The 13,866-nt window shown below is 46.1% G+C and overlaps 1 pseudogene; it reads left to right on the top strand.

Moving 5' to 3' along the window:
- Positions 1-10,306: 10,306 nt before the first annotated feature.
- LOC143651595 (WW domain-binding protein 11 pseudogene) lies at positions 10,307-12,600 on the top strand (annotated as a pseudogene).
- The last annotated feature ends 1,266 nt before the right edge of the window (positions 12,601-13,866 follow it).

Genomic DNA, 13,866 nt, shown 5'->3' on the forward strand with positions numbered 1-13,866 from the left:
AGGGCCAGGGTATTTGTCTACTCCTCTGGGCATTTCCAGTGTGGATCAGCTTCACTCGCCAGAGAACCGCATACCCCGAACGAGCTCAGTCCCTGCAGAGAGCCCTGCCTGAGTGGAGGCTTGAGTGAAGCACTTGATTCTGCGGTGCCTCAGAGTTGAGAACCACCCAAGGGGAATCCCGTAGGAGGCCCAGGGAGCATGCCATGAGGCACTAACTCTGGGCAGAGGCTGGGGCTTTGCAGCTGCCTCACTGTGTCCTCACGGCATCCAGCCTGCGAGATTTATGTCAACCACCCCTCATCTCCGAGTTCTCAGAAGGCAGGGTGGGCTAGCTCAAGGCCACAGAGCTGCTAAGCGGTGCCTCTAGGAGATGAACACAGCATGTCAGCTTCCAAAAGACCTTCTCTTAGTGCGTCTAAGATCCCACAAAGGTCCTTCCCTGAGACCCCGAGGACGAAATACTCTCCCTCTCCTTGGAACCTCCCGAACAGCCGGCCTGCCTCTCTCCTGGAGCTGGCCTCCCGCCCTTCCTTGAACTCCGGTGATGCACACGTATGTCACAGTTCCCCCACGGGAGCAGCACTGGGTCTCTCCATTTTTGTTTACTTTGTAGTGCCAGCACAGGGCCTGGCCCCAAAGAAGGCAGTTAATATATACTTGCTGACTGAATTATTACAAATTTCCCACTCTGCCTATTTGCCTCCTCTCAATGACCCCTGTCTGAGCAGGACGAACTGAAAGTAGATGGAGGGGCTGCTACGATCTGGAGCAACTCCGGGGAGCCGTGAGCTTTTACGGGTCTCTCCTGTCACATCAGTGTTGTCCCTCCGGAAAGGACAGGTCACAGGTGTGGAGCGGGAGTGTGGAGCCGCCTTACACCCTTGGCTGGGGCCAGCCTCAATAGGTTTCTGCTCCTTACAACAGAAGAGCCTAAATGGACACCCCTTCTCAAGGAAGTGGGAGCCATTGTGAATGAGGATCGAACAGAAGTCAGGCTCCCACTTGGTCACGCCTCTGCCCCTGACTGAGACTGGCCACCAGACCCCTGCTCCTTCCTCCCTTCCAGAGCATGGTAGAAAAGCAGTGGCATAACTAGCAGGTTTGACACCAACTAATCAATCTCACCCTCTCCATACAAAAAACCTCTATTATTTTCCAAGAAAGCCATGAAAAGAAATCATAGTCCAGGTACATTGAACGTGCCCATCGGCATTTCTTCAGAATTTTTGTTAGCTATACACAATGTTGAAGGTATTACTTATTTTAAATATATTCAGACGTTGCTTCCATTGCTTCCTCCTTTGCTTGTTTTATTTTTCTTTGTTGAACTCCACTGCACTGATACCGTTTCAGGGTGGTACAGGCACACACTTAAAATATCTTCAGAAATTCAGGATGCGGTTGCTGGTTCTACAATACCACAAAGCATTGCAGGTCATTCCAAGTTCCCAGAGGACAAAAAAGTACAATTGTTTATACAGTGGTTTTTATACATACCTATCAGTTTGAACTTTGATCCTTTGATTACAGTCTGATATAATAATAATTTACGTAAATAATTAGCCAGTAACCAATAAAAGGATTTTAAATAAACCCAAAGTATCAGCAAAAGGTACAATTTAGGCAATCCAGTTTTCTGGCTTTTGTTCTATCATTCATTTAAAACCAAGTTTCAAATTTTAATATAGTATTACAATTCAGTAAAATATTTCACATATAAACTAAAATCATCTAGAAGGACTGAATTAAAGTAATTCAAGTCAGGTTTCTTCATCTTTATAATTGCCGGACATTCATTGTTTATTTTTAATCTACATTTTAATTTCAGTGAGAACATGGAAACACAAACTGGACTTAAAGAAAACACAAACAGTTCTGTTTGTGACAAAGTGATTCTTGAAATGCATATGAGTGGGTCTACCTTTCAGGAGCCAAATCTTTAACTAGGAATTCTCCAAATTAGCTTCCATGTACAATAAAAGTGTTTATCAGTGGAATTGTAACCCATGCCAGACTCTGAAATATATTCTATAACTAATTGTGGTGCTGTGCTTTGAAATTTATTGCTTTTTTGTACATACGTTATTTTTCACAAAAAAGAAAAGAAGTCTACTGTGATGATAAAAAATATTTATTCCTTCTAACCTCCTATATTTTGAAACAGCTAGTAGGAAAAATCTGAGCGGATCCTATGGTGGCCCATGACAACAACTCTGGGAGCTGTCCTGCAACTACTTGTTGAAGAGTGCTTTGAAAACTGCTGCTTTTTTATTTCTTTGCTTTGTATGTATGTTACATTATACAATAAAAAAGTTTTTAAAAAGTGTTTATCAAAGGATGAGTAATATGTTCTTGCCACTCCTAAAGAATACCTAAGGCATTACATAAGATTCTACAAAGCTTCCCTGAACTGGGGTAACTTTCCAAAACCTAAAACCTCCAGATGGGTCCCTGGACCAGCTAAGTCCTGGAATGCAGAGGTGCCAGCCTCTTCAGACATCAACTAGTTCCATCCCCCATCCCATATTATTGACACCTCTTTCCAACGTGAAAAAGTTGGACAGGACACAGCCTGGATACCCCTAAAGAGTGAGAGAAAGTTCAAAGAAGAAGGTGGAGTTATAACAATGAAGATAGGATTGAACAAAGGACTATAACTGCTGAGTCATTATATTCCTATTTCTTTCAGTCTCTAGTGCCCTGGAGCAGCTCGAAGGAAAAACCTAAAATTGTAGAACTGTAACCAACAGTAAACTCTGAAATCTCTTCTGTAACGAATTGTTGCAGTGTACTTTGAAACGTATTGTTTTTGTATATATATGTTATTTTTTACAATAAAAAAAAGGATAAGTGATAAAATTACCCTAATGTGAAACGCATATATGTATGTTTACCATCATCAACAAACTCTATACACAATACCACTTACATGCTAAGCCAAGAAAAGATTTTTCATGGAGAAGTAGTTTATCACGGACATTATTTACAATTGCCAGTGTACAGTGGTAATAAGAGCAGAACAAATTTCAGCCAAATTTATTGTTGTCTTTAAACTCCTCTACCCCAGCTTAATGCCTCCATAGTGGGAGGGGACCACACCCACTCCCCAATTCTTGGCACAGAATACATTTCCAGATATCCTAAACGAAGCCCCCAAAGGCATCTTTCAGACTAGCTGACAGGACACGCCACATATTTCTCCTTCATAGTCAATTAGAAGGATGTAACTGATTATATTGCCTTTATTATTTTGGTAGCTGAGAAGCTTAAAGCCAAATTTATAGCTCGCATTAGACAGCATTTTAATCTCTCTCCTTTGTGTCAACCTAATGCAGATAGTTTCCCCATCCTAAATCTATTTGTTATTTCAAAAGTTGCAAAATGACCTCCCACAGCCTAATTATCTTGTGGAATCCGTCTGTTTAAGTTCTTTCTTTTGAATTTCAGAGATAGGGCACAATACCTCCATTTTACCACAGTCCCCACCACACCCTAAGCCCTGCCATGGGGCCTATTTCTTTCATGTCTATTTTCTGCTTGGCCTCTTAGGGCATTTGAATTTTCAATCCACTTATGTTTTTTTCTTGTTTATGAACTGTTTTAAGCCAACTCAAATCCTTTGTAGAGTCCAGCCTGGTCTAGTGTGACAAGTGGGGTGGAGGGACACTGGAGTTTACTGAGTGCCAACACTGTGTCCAGCACCACACTGTTTATATCCTCTCATTTAACCCCTCAGTAACCTGATGAAGAAAGTATTGGCACCATTTTATAAGGAAGACTCAGAGGCTCCAAGATGTTGAATGTCCCATCCCAAGCCTCTTGGTGGCAGAACCAGGATGGATGCACAGGCCGGTCTGAGGCCAGCCCTTCTAACCCAGAGGGACAACCAAGGAGGCAGACTCTATTCTCAGCAGGGGAGCAGGGGAGGGCCTCCCAGCAATTCACAACAGCTCCTCGCAAGAAGCCCACCTGGAGGCTCAGAGCTGCTTTGCTTCACGGGGGAGATGCCTGGGCAGTCACTGAGGTCCCATGCTCAGAAGGACGTGTGCTTGGTTGCATGCTCCCCTGTTGCCATCTTGAAATTCTTATTTTTAAAACAAGAAGCCAGAGGTTTCATTTTGCACTGGGTCCGGCAAATGTACCTAGGCTGTGGGCCTATGATGTGGGAGGTTTAGGAGAGAGATGATGGATGACGGAAGTGAAAGGAATCTGCACACTGCAGAGTGCTCAAATGGTTACACCTGCCCTGCCACCCACCTGCTTCCAGCTCCTACAAGCCAGAACCCTAGCAAAACTGCCGGATTTCTGGAGTTCTCTCAGCTCCCTTTCCAAGCCCTGCTCCCTCACTCCAAAGACAACCAGAAACCCCCACACAGCCCTGCCTCCCTCTCAAAGATGCCACCTTCCTTTACACGTCCCCCAACTTGCACCCTTCACTCCAGTACCCAGTCTCTGGAATGGTCCCCTCCAAGACTTAGGTTGAAACAGTTACTTTAAGTCAGGAGAGGGATTACCACCCAGAGCTGTTTACCTCTTCTAAAAAGTTTGTTACTCTGGGCACTAAGAGGTGGAGCATGGGAGAGCGCTATTTTCAGTACTTAAGTTGACCTCTGCCTTGTGCCAAGCCCTGTGCTTGGTGCTTTCAAGTGCCTTAGATCTTTTCCCACCCACAAGTAACCAATGGAAGTTGCCTTATTATTCCATTTTCCAAAGAAACAGCTGCTTGGGAACGCTAGAGCACCAGCCCAAGATCTCACAGGCCTAAAGAGCAGAGATGGAATTAGAATGCAAGGCGGTGTGGCCTCAATATCCGTGTCAGGTCACGTCACTTCTGGGGCCTGCCCCGTGCCCAATATGGTCTCTCGGCAACCCCTGCCACCACGGACACCCACGGTGTCTGCAGCCCAGCCCCCACCGAGCTACCCCTTCACAGAGCCACGGGGATACAAAGGATGGCCGTGCACCCAGCCAAGGCTTCTGGGAGTCGCCCCGTCTCCCCATCCCCCAACCCCAACTCCAGGCTGCCCCTCTTGGACACTTGGCAGCCAGAGAGTCTTTTGGCTTTGCTTGTCCTCTAATCTGCCTGAGCTTTGCTCTGGAGAGTCGCCATAGCAACCAGAGGTTGGCCTCCACAGCTGAATGAGTCAGCAAATATTTATTAAGCACAGTGCTAGGAACTATAGGGGAAATTAAGTGACTTTGCTGGACAGTCCAGTTTTTAAATATTTTGTGTAAAAAAACATCCTAATCAGAAGGGGGAAAACAATGTGTAAGAGCCTATTTCTTCCCAGTCCCGAATGTCGAGAAGTGGACTATTTTGTACTATTTTGTACAGATCTATATGCACAGGCTTTGGAGCCAAAGGGTCTTTGGGATTTGGATCTCAAAGCGACCACCACCAGCTGGTGGGACACAATCCGAGCCAGCTCCTCTCTCTGAGCCTCAGTTTTCCCCTTTACAACAGGAGGACTTAGTCCTCCCCACCGCCTAGGGCTCTTTAAGGATAAAATGAGCTAATGTATAACAAAGAGCTTTATTGACTGTGCAAATGTTAGGTTGTTCTTTCAATAAACATTTATTAAGCATTTACTCTGAGCCAAGCCCTGAGTGAGGCATGACAGCCCCTCTCGAATGTAAATGACCTAGGTTCATTGAGATTCACCCTTTTTGTTAAGGTGTCTTCTCTCACTCACCCTGGAGTTGATTTCCTGGGCTTGATAATATTCTAATGTCCCTCTGTTCACCTAGGACTCCAGGCCAACCCCTGGATCCAACCTCAAGCTTCACAAGTCCAAACCCAGCTTCCTTTGCCAGCGCCTGCCATTTTTAATTACACCAGGGCTGGCTGAGCAGGTCATCGCTGTGTATCACAGTAAATTACCGCTCATAAAGGCCCACCATGTTTGCTCGTGTGCCCTTCTTTCCTGGAACCCCCCTCTTTGCCACCATCCCCTCTTTCCGGTAGCCTGCGCGCTTGGCGAACAGCGACCGCCGCCTCGTCAAGTCAGGTGCAGGGGGAAGGGGTGGCGTTTGGGCAAATATTGGACTTGGCCACATCTGCCGTCCGTTTCAGGAACCCGATTGGTGTTACTGATTGACAGATATGGGTACCCACTGTTTAGAAAGCTGAGCCCCCTTGGATCGGGCTAGGTGTTTGGGCAAACAGCCCTAATGCTGGGCAAACAGGCCTGCTGGAAGAAGGGCCCGGCGTGCTGCAGAGCAGACCAAGCGCTGAGCAAACAGCTCAAAAGAATGCGGCCACCTCCCCGTAACCTCGGTGGAGGTATTGATCCCGCTGGAGGCAGGAGAGGGGCTGAGTGGGGAACAGAGAGATACAAACCCCGGCAGAATGTAAATGTTATCTTTAAGCTGCGGCTGTCAGGGCCCTAATGGGCATCTGTTTGGAATTTGTCTTCTTGTAAATCTTTAAATCCAGGTCAGGGCCACGCACGGAATTTAATAACAACTTTTCAGAGAGATCAAGGCTCTGACACTGATTCCATTGCTCATAAGCCTAGCTGGGACTTTCTGGTCTTCTCGGAGGCAGCTGCCTCACATACAAACTTTTTGGGTGCGAGACCCAAGGTAGGAAGAGGTGACTTTTTTGAACATTGGTCAGAAGGCTACAACAGGAAAGAAGAAAATCCAGAAATAAGGGTCTTCTCTGACCCGTCATGCTCATGCATGAGAGCTGTTGGGTAGAAAGAATCCAGGAATAGAACCAAGAACCTGGGGTCTTGCTGCAGCCACTGACTGGAGCTGGCAGGGTCCCATCTTAGCCCTGAGGCCACAGTCTCCTTCTCTGTGACATGGAGAAAGCAGGTTGTTGTGGTATCCTCAAAGAATGAAGACCAAACGAGCCCACAAATCTGTGGGAGCACTGTGCCAATGTAAGGGACAAGATGTTTGAGGGGCACCCTTAGGGAAGGTTCCTCTTGGGTCTGAGACCCTGTGACCTCGCCACAGTGCAATGGAATGGATGGGCAGCGGCTATTCTCTTGAGCAAATGACTACCTCGATCTGGGTGTCTTTTCCCAGAAGCTGGGCAGGGGGAAGGGAATATATAACGTTTGCAAAATCCTCAAAAATCCTTCATCATCTAAAAGCCGTGCTGGTTAGCTTTTTAATGGTTCTGTAAAACAATAGGATGAAAAAATACTTGCCCTTCAGTGTTCCAAAAGAATTAAGGGGGAGCCATGATTGGATGTCACCACTGGTCTCAGGAAAAGCCACAGAGAGGATCAGATGCCCTTCCTGGCTCCCCCACCCTCTTTCCCAGCCCTGGGTGGGTCCTCTGTTGTGCTGGTAGAGGCTGGGCTAGGAAGCAAGCACTTCAGCCATCCGCCCCCAAAACCTGGAGAGGGCTGAGCCCATCTGGGTCCTGGCCCACTGGGCAGACTGGCTCCTATGGGGAGCCAGGAGCAGCATGGGCAGCCCGAGGGCTTTACTTGGCACTCCATTTTATAAGGCAGTAAAGAGAATTTAAAAACCCTTATTGGCTGTCTCTGCCTTTTGGTGTCTGGTCTGGTCTTGTGATGATAAGAACCATCAAAGAAGGCTGTGGATCAGAGAAGGAGGCATTCTTAATTTTGATGGATCTTAAAACAGACCCTTAATGAAAGGACATAAAGCAAAGTGGTTAAGAGTTTAGGCTTCCAGTGGCTGGAGTCACATCCCAGCTCTGACACTGTTAAATGTGTGGCCTTGAGCAAATTACCGAATATCTCTGAACTCCAACACTCTTCCCTATAAAATAGAAATAATAACACCCTCCTGAAGGGATTCCTGTAAGGAATAAATGAGCTACTGCATGTTGGTCCTCTGTGCAGTGCCTCACCCATGATAAACCTCAGTAAATGGCAGGGCTCAGATACAGGATTATTTCTGTGGCACATGCAGGAAGAAAAGCAATGAGAATAAACTGCCAGAATGGTACTATGAGAAGCCCACTAGCCCTCCCTACAACACCTGCTAGTAGAGACTGGAGTCTACATCAAAACTTTACCACACATGTGGAGAAACACGCCAACTCCCTAGAAGTATGGCAGGTGAGGGCTTTTTGGTCTGAGTTTTCTTCTGCAGGCTGACTTCTCCCAGGCTGCCTCTTCCCGTGCCCACAGACCCAACTCTCAGACTGACAGGCATCCACAAGGCTGAGGGCTTTGAAGATAAAGGTCACCAGCGTGGAGACAGGCTGGTCTGTTGTCTCCTGCTTGTAGATGGGCAGTGGGGGCCCAGAGACAGGGAAGGATTCGCCCAAGGACACAGATGAGGTCATTGGCTCCTCCAGTCATCTGCGATTACAAGGATAGGATGAAAAGGCTGACTCTTCCAAAGCAAAACCACTCACAGGGGTGGTGCGATGGTGGCTCAGTGGCAGAGTTCTCGCCTGCCATGCCAGAGACCCGGGTCTGATTCCTGGTGCCTGCCCGTGCAAAAAAAAAAAACCACTCACAGGTTATCTGGGAGACATGAAACCTCCCCTTGTGGATGATGATCTAATTCATCTCCCCTCACCATTTAGTTTATGAATTAAGGGTTCTCTAGGGCAATCAGAAACAAATCAGCACACTGTACCTGTGTTGACCTTCTTTGCTCTCAACCTAACGACTTATCTGGACTCACTGGGAATTTTGTTTCTCATTGGGAGGAAGAGAGTAAACACAAGAACATACAAACACAGGGGCATTTTATGACTTGGGCTGAATAATGAGATAATCATATTTCCCAAATCTACATGGCCTAACATCTGAACAAATACAGAAAATGTGCCTAGACAATACTGAATAGATGATCCCGCCAACAAGGAAAAGTCTCAAAAGTCTTGGTGAGAGTTGGAGCCATGGCCTGCCCAGCCTCTGGCCCATCCACTGTCCTGTGCTGTCCCCAAAGCAAGGCAGAGGCCCTGTCGTTCCAGGACCCTCCCTGGGCCCAGCTTTCCCTCCCTCCTAGTTCTCCTCAGCTCCATACAGCAGCACCAATGACTGTGGACCAAAAAGAGGTTGAAAGTAAAAACAGGGAAACTGGTTAAACAAAACCGTGCTATTTGCAAGGGTTTCCCTGGAGGCAAGAAAAGAAAGTCATATACTTACTCACACTCCTATCCCCTTCCCTGGTCATACTATAAGGTTACAGGATTTACTCTCTCTTTCTTTGGACACAGAACCCCCTTTCTCAGAAGAGAAGCTGCCAAGCAGCTCTGTGGACCTGGCCAAACTCACACTGTGATAGGAATGGATGCCTCAACCATTGGACCAAGTGTCCCTGCAGTTTCCCAAGGCCTGGAAGCTGGAAGTCCAGCAAGAATGCACTTGGAAAGGGGTTTCTGAGAGCCTCAGCCCCAGAGTGGGTTAAGGAGGAGACAGAGCTCTCTCCAACCGTCCTTCATCTACTCTGAGGCCAAGGCTCCCAGAGACCCTTTACCCAATGTCTGATTCACCTCACCTGCAGATAACAACCCATTTGTGACCCTAAGCCACAAGACAATAAAAGAATTGGGCCCTGATTCTGCTGCTGCTATGTCTCCACACTCCTGCTTCTGAAAATGCCAGGCCTCCAACAGGCAAAGCCCTTCTCTCCTATGCTCCTGCCTTCTCAACCCTTCACTACAATCAAAATTACTATTTATAGGCAAGACACTTAGACCAAGTCCCTTGATAGAAGGGGTTAATTATTACAAGCCAGGAAAGGGGGTTGTTGTAGGTTGACCCCGTCTATCTGGATATAGAGTAACCAGGCTGCTTTTTTAAAACACCCGGATTTGAGCCCAGTTTTCACTTGAGAAGCACCAACTAATTACAGCGATGATGTGAACTACTCAACGGCACTGCTGGCGGATCATTGAAAAGGCTGAGTGATGTTGAGAATGCTTCATTAATGACTCACCCCTGGAAAAATACGTCTCCATGGTCCAGTGTCCAGATCTGGCCCATTATGCAAAAATCATAGTCCACTCTCTTAAACCCATAGACCCCCACCCCCATACAGATTTTAAAACTCTTTGGAACTTTGAACTTTGATCTTTTTTAGGTAATCATAAATAGGCACCAAACCAGGACCAGCTTCATGGAACTGTGACCTGTGCAATCGCTCAGGGCTCACATTCAGAAGGGACCCCCACCCCCCCCTTAGTTTAATGTTCTTTTGCTGTCTTGAAATTCTTAATAATTTTTTAAGAGAAGGTCCCAGCAATTTCTTTTGCACAGGGACCTGCAAATTATATAGCCAGTCCTTCATCAAGTGTTCAAAGAATGAAACAGGACAATGCAAAAAAAAATGGAAATCAAAAATCCATGTGTGGGAGCTTTCAAGATGGCGGTGGCTGACTACCTGAACGAGGGGCTGAGGTGAAGACCCCTACGAAGTAAAAGAGGCCAGAAATCGCCCACACCCCAATTCTAGCAGTCCCGGGAATTCAGCAGAAGTGTTGCCTTTTTTTTTTTTTTTTTGATGAACAAGTAAACAATACAGATTTTAAACATGGGACGGAGATCTACATCATCCACCAAGAGTGGAAAATTTATGAACCCCACAGACCAGGCCCGAAAGGAAGCTCGGAAGAGAGAATTAAAGAAGAACAAAAAACAGCGCATGATGGTACGAGCTGCAGTTTTGAAGATGAAGGATCCCAAACAGATTATCCGAGACATGGAGAAATTAGACGAAATGGAATTTAACCCTGTGCAACAGCCCCAGTTAAATGAGAAGGTGCTGAAAGACAAACGTCAAAAGCTGCGTGAAACCTTTGAACGTATTCTACGATTCTATGAAAAAGAGAATCCAGATATTTACAAAGAATTGAGAAAGCTAGAAGTAGAATATTAACAAAAGAGGGCTCAACTTAGTCAATATTTTGATGCTGTCAAGAATGCTCAGCACATGGAAGTTGAGAGTATTCCTTTGCCAGATATGCCTCATGCTCCTTCCAACATCTTGATCCAGGACATTCCACTTCCTGGTGCCCAGCCACCTTCTATCCTTAAAAAGACTTCAGCCTATGGACCTCCAACTCGGGCAGTTTCTATACCTCCTCTTCTTGGACATGGTGTTCCACGTTTGCCCCCTGGTAGAAAACCTCCTGGTCCTCCCCCTGGTCCACCTCCTCCTCAAGTCTTGCAGATGTATGGCCGTAAAGTAGGCTTTGCCCTAGATCTTCCTCCTCGTAGGCGAGACGAAGATATGTTATATAGTCCTGAACTTGCTCAGCGAGGGCATGATGACGATATTTCCAGCACCAGTGAGGATGATGGCTATCCTGAGGACATGAATCAAGGTAAACATGATGACAGCACTGATGACAGTGATACTGACAGGTCAGATGGAGAAAGTGAGGTAGATGAATTTGTGCACCGTGATGATAGTGAGAGAGACAACACTGAAGAAAAAAAGTCAAGTCTGAGTATACGATTTGCAGATATGCCTGGAAAATCAAGAAAAAAAAAAGAAGAACATGAAGAAACTGACTCCTCTTCAAGCCATGATGCTTTGAATGGCAGGTCAGGAAATCCCAGAGGAGGGACGAGAAGTAGAGGAATTTTCAGAGGATGATGATGAAGATGATTCTGATGATTCTGAAACAGAAAAGCAGTCACAAAAACAGCATAAAGAAGAATCTCTTTCAGATGGTACATCTGCAGCTTCTTCACAGCAGCAGGCTCCTCCACAGTCTGTTCCTCCTTCTCAGATACAAGCACCTCCCATGCCAGGACCATCTCCTCTTGGACCACCACCAGCACCACCTTTACGGCCACCTGGACCACCTCCAGGCCTTCCTCCTGGGCCACCTCCATTCCTGAGACCACCTGGAATGCCAGGACTCCGAGGGCCTTTGCCCCGACTTTTACCTCCAGGACCCCCACCAGGCCGACCACCTGGCCCTCCCCCAGGCCCACCTCCAGGTTTGCCCCCCGGCCCTCCTCCTCGGGGACCTCCCCCAAGGCTACCTCCCCCTGCACCTCCAGGTATCCCTCCACCTCGTCCTGGCATGATGCGCCCACCTTTGGTGCCTCCACTTGGACCTGCCCCACCTGGGCTTTTCCCACCAGCTCCCTTGCCAAACCCAGGGGTTTTAAGTGCCCCACCCAATTTGATTCAGCGACCCAAGGCGGATGATACAAGTGCAGCCACATTGAGAAGAAAGCCACAGCAGCCATCAGTGCCAAGCCACAGATCACTAATCCCAAGGCGGAGATGACTAGATCTGTGCCCACTGCACTGAGGGTACGTCGGGAGAATAAAGGGGCTACTGCTGCTCCCCAAAGAAAGTCAGAGGATGATTCTGCTGTACCTCTTGCCAAAGCAGCCCCCAAATCTGGTCCTTCTGTTCCTGTCTCAGTACAAACTAAGGATGATGTGTATGAAGCTTTCATGAAAGAAATGGAAGGGTTACTGTGACAGCTTTTCATTCTATAACAGGTTTCTGTTCACATCAGTGGTTCATGGAGAAAGAGGCTCTTATTAAGATTAGGTGAAAGAGCTACTTCCACTGTCAAGGTATATTTTAATTTCAGTGCAAAGAATATCCTAAAGTTTAGCCTTGGTCAAAATTTACTGCATATAGGAAGGGGTATTTCACTCAGAATATATTGATTATTGAAGCAGTGCTGCTAACATCCATTCCTTTTCATATCACCATTTCCATCCCATTTCTTTCCCTTCTCCAATTCTTTTGAAACGTCATCGGGGGATCTCAGTTACTTAATCTGTTTTTACTCTCTTGTATGTTGTTGGCACTGGAGTAAAGATTTCTGAGGAACCAGTTTATTTCACCCCATCTTGGCTTTTGTGTTTATTTTAAATATTTTATTGTAAATATTTTGTAATATTTTACTTGTAGTGAAATGGATCACAATGTCATTTCCTAATACAAAGCAGAATTTGTGGGAAGAAAATGTACAATTCTTTGATTAAAAATATTTCCCACTGAAAAAAAAAAAAATCCATGTGTGCTAGTTTGAAGGTGTTATGTGCCCCAGAAAAGTCATGTCTTTTTTCCTGATGCAATTTGGTAGGGGCAGTCATGTTTCTTTTAAACCTGATTCAGTATTATGGGGTGGAAACTTTGAATTGTTTCCATAAAAATGTGATGCACCTAGTTGTGGGTATGACATTTGGATTAGATGGAGATGTGACTCTGCCCATTCAAGGTGGGTCTTAATTAGTCCTTTAAAAGGGGAAACATTTTGAAGTTGCTTCAGAGCTGCCAGGGATGCAGATATTTGGAGATGCTTAAAGTGCAGACAGAGAGAGAAAACACCTAGACATGGATATTTGGAGATGCAAAGCCCTGCAGATGTCACCATGTGCCTTCCCATGAGATGCTAAGCAAGTCAGAACCCAGAGTTGTGTTTCAGAGGAGCTAAGTGAAGGCCCACACATGCTTAGAGAGGAAACCACTGGGATCAGAAGCTGGAAGCCACAGAACTGGGAACAAGGACCAGCAGACGCCAGCTACGTACCTTCCTATGTGACAGATATCAGCCTTTCTTGAGTCAAGGTATCTTTCTCTGGGTGCCTTAGTTTGGACATTTTTATGGCCTAAGAACTGTAAACTTATAACTTAATAAATTCCCTTTTTAAAAGCTGAGAGAGAGAGAAAAAAACTGGAACCACAGAATCTTTTCTTTTTCTTTTTCTTTTTTTTTTAGGAAAGGGTTTATCACATTAGAAATCCCTTGTGAGTAACTCTGTCTCTGTCCTCTAAGCTAGTAGTTCCCCTCCCAACCATCCTGCCAGAAAGTCATCTCGACCATCTGCTACATCTGCAAATCTGAAGTTGGAACAATCTCCACTCTTGAGCTAGCAGAGGGTTCAAAGTCCATGCCATAATTTGCTCATTACAGGACTTGGGTTGGAGATGGGAGGGAC

This window comes from Tamandua tetradactyla, chromosome 12, assembly GCF_023851605.1.
Source record: "Tamandua tetradactyla isolate mTamTet1 chromosome 12, mTamTet1.pri, whole genome shotgun sequence".
NCBI classification, from domain to species: Eukaryota; Metazoa; Chordata; class Mammalia; order Pilosa; family Myrmecophagidae; genus Tamandua; species Tamandua tetradactyla.